Source organism: Benincasa hispida, chromosome 8 (assembly GCF_009727055.1).
Source record: "Benincasa hispida cultivar B227 chromosome 8, ASM972705v1, whole genome shotgun sequence".
Taxonomy (NCBI): Eukaryota; Viridiplantae; Streptophyta; class Magnoliopsida; order Cucurbitales; family Cucurbitaceae; genus Benincasa; species Benincasa hispida.
Window position 1 is genome coordinate 43,983,772 of NC_052356.1, and position 3,334 is coordinate 43,987,105.

Below are 3,334 nucleotides of genomic sequence, written 5' to 3' on the forward strand. Positions count from 1 at the left end.
AGAGAGAGATTATTATAACCAATCATGAGTACGATGACTCTTCATAGATGCTCGTAAGTACAGCTGAGCCATATTACTGTTTTGCCCGTAGTTGCATCTCACTCCTTGAGTACCACCACGACTTCCATATAAACAATAATACAACATAGTCCAACTACGTGTGAACACTCTCGGGCTAAGAGAGAAGGTACGTGTGTTGGGATTGGTGTCCAAATTCTCCCAGAGTCTCGTTGTTGTAAAGATACAAATTGTTCAATGAATAAAATAAGTGTTATTTAATTCTAGAATTTACTCATATCCAATAAACAAAGATGCTTGGTTATCTTATGTGAACTTAAGCATATATATGTGATATACAAGTGGATCATGCCTTAAGCGATAACCTAAATCGGTCTGTAATATAAGGATTAAGGTGTGATACCTGATCCTGGTGACACTACGGATACGGTCCACTTTGTAGAGGTTTGCAGGCATTGTAAAACTACTACAGATGGTTGATCTTGACCATTCATGTGGAGACGTGGAGTGGGGGTGTCCTATACAAAGAGTTTGTATAAGACCTGGACCACGAGATGACTAGACTCTATATATAACACCGTTGATATCAGAGACTTGCATCTCACCTAAACGACCATAGGTGACACGACTTCATTCTAAGTGTTTTGTGAACTCTTGCCTTTGAGGGCGGTCCTTTGATTAGTATGGGTGAGAATGGCCAAATTGCCAACTCAACATACCTACCTTTTTGGGGACTTGTCTGTTCTGGGAGCTGGGAACTCAATCCACAATATGCAATTCACTCCTTTCCTAAGCAGGAATAAGTAGAGAGATTGCTCCCTTAAGAGCTGATTTCGGGGCTTGACATAGTGGCCACAACTTCTCTTTGGAAGAGAAAACTCGGTCATAGTAGAACTATGATTGATATTCATTAGAGAGATCAGTGGTACTTAAGGAGACAGATGTAACTACAGGGGTATAACGGTTATTGACCCAGCTGTACTTACTAGCGATATGTGAAGGGTTGTCGCACTACTGATTGGTTAAGATGGACACATAATATATCTGTAGTGAGAAGAGTTCAGTTGTCGGTCTTTAGTGGAGTGTCTGGCAGTTAACGGATGGTGGATCCCGTGACTAAAGAGTTTAGTCAGTTATTCACGTACCATTGAAGCTTCGGATCTATAGGTCCATGAGGTCCCCTTGGTAGCTTGGATTCATGTTGAAGGATAAAGTTCTTGGTGTTGATGTGAAATGTTCAAATTGACAAAAGGTATTTTGATTATATATGATATAATCGGTATGGTGTATAAATACATCTAGTGGAGAATTGATGTAAATGAGATTTACATTAAATACCATTGAATAGAAAAAGAACTATGATTTATATGTTTCATGAGATGCAATATTAAAATATAGGTTATAAATATAGTGTGATAAGTTCGTTTTCATTTATATTTATAAAATATTAATTATTAGATAATTAATATTTTTTCTTTTAAATAACCAAAATAGTGGGTGGTTATTGATCATGGTAATCGTGAGTTTAAAAGAAAATCGGTTTCCCATTTTAATAATAATAAAAAAAATTTACAAAAGTTTGGAAAGATTTTGAGTTTTTCTCTCCAGCGAAAAAGAAACTCACGGAAGTCATCAAGTAAATAACAGATTTACTAAATGACGGTTAGACGAGCTAAAAAATCGTGCAGGTGCTAGCTAAACGATCGTGTAGTTTTTACTAAACGATCACATAGCTTTGCTAAATGATCGCTGGTTCAAGATACACGATCGTGTAGAGTCTGTCGAGCTAAATGATCGCATAGCTTTTGCTAGACGATCGCATAGCTTTATCTAAACGATTGGGCATCGACCTATACGATAGGTCTCTGACTTCTCCACTTGCCCAGTCGTGTACGTGATCGTTCTTTCCTTCGTTCGTTTGTCTCACATCAAGTCCGAACAGAGCCCACTCTCTGGATTCTCACACCGAGGATACCAAGGTCACCTTTGTTGGTGGTTTCAGAGGCCGTTCGTGGTGCTTTGGAAGAATCCGTTCGTGGTGTTGTGGAGGAGTTTGTGTTGCAGAGAAGATCGTGATCGAGGAGATCGTTGAGGACGAGCGTGAAGTGTTTGTGCTGTGTTCGTGTGGTGTTGCGGTCGTGTAGATCGAGCGCTCATGGTTGCTGTGATCGATCAGAGTGCGCATCAGAGCATGAAGACGCTTCTGCCGATGTTTGTATAGAGTTTGTCTCTTTGTACATTTGATGTTCATGCTATAATTTCTCTGTATATTTGCATAACCGCTTGTATGGAAGTCGACTGTAAATGTATTATTGGTTCATGATCGTAATTTGGAATTTTCTTGCTTCTGCTGCTCACGGAAATCTCGAGTGTTGATTTTCTTCAATTGGTATTAGAGTCAGGTTCTCTAATATTCTAAATGAAAGATTTGGGTGAGACATAGTATGTTCTCGGGATCCAGATCATTCGGGATTGCAAGAACAAACGGTTAGCTTAGTCTCAAGCATCGTACATTGATCAAATGTTGATCAGGTACAGGATGTAGGATTCCAAGAGAGGTTTGTTACTTTCAGGCATGTAATTGTTCTGTCTAAGGATGAATTCCTAAGACACCTCAAGAGGTTGAGGAGATGAGACAGATTCCCTATGCTTCTGCTGTAGGAAGCTTGATGTATGCAATATTGTGCACCAGACCCGACATTTGCTATGCAGTAGGGATGGTTAGTCGGTATCAGTCTAATCCAGAATTTGATCACTGAATGGCGGTCAAGATGATCCTCAAGTATCTTCGGAGAATGAGGAACTACATGCTTGTGTATGGAGATAAGGATTTGATCCTTACAGGATACACAGACTCTAATTTTCAGACCGATCGAGATTCTTGCAAATCAACATCGGGGTCAGTGTTTACTCTGAATGGAGGGCTGTAGTTTGGCCAAGAATCAAGCAAGGATGCATCGCGGACTCTACTATGGAAACCGAATACGTAGAGGCTTGTGAAGCAGCTAAAGAGGCTATTTAGATGAGGAAGTTCCTTACAGATTTGGAAGGTGTTCCAAATATGGATTTGCCTATCACTCTTTATTATGATAACAACGGAGTTGTGCAAATTCGAAGGAGCCTCGGATTCATCGTCGAGGTAAGCATATAGAACAGAAATATCACCTGATCATGGAGATTGTGCGTCGTGGTGATGTGATAGTTGAGCAGATTACATTAGAGTACAACGTTGCTGATCCCTTTACAAAGGCCCTCACGGTTAAAGTGTTTGAGGGTCATTTGAAGAGTCTGGGTCTGTGAGACAGCGACATCTTGT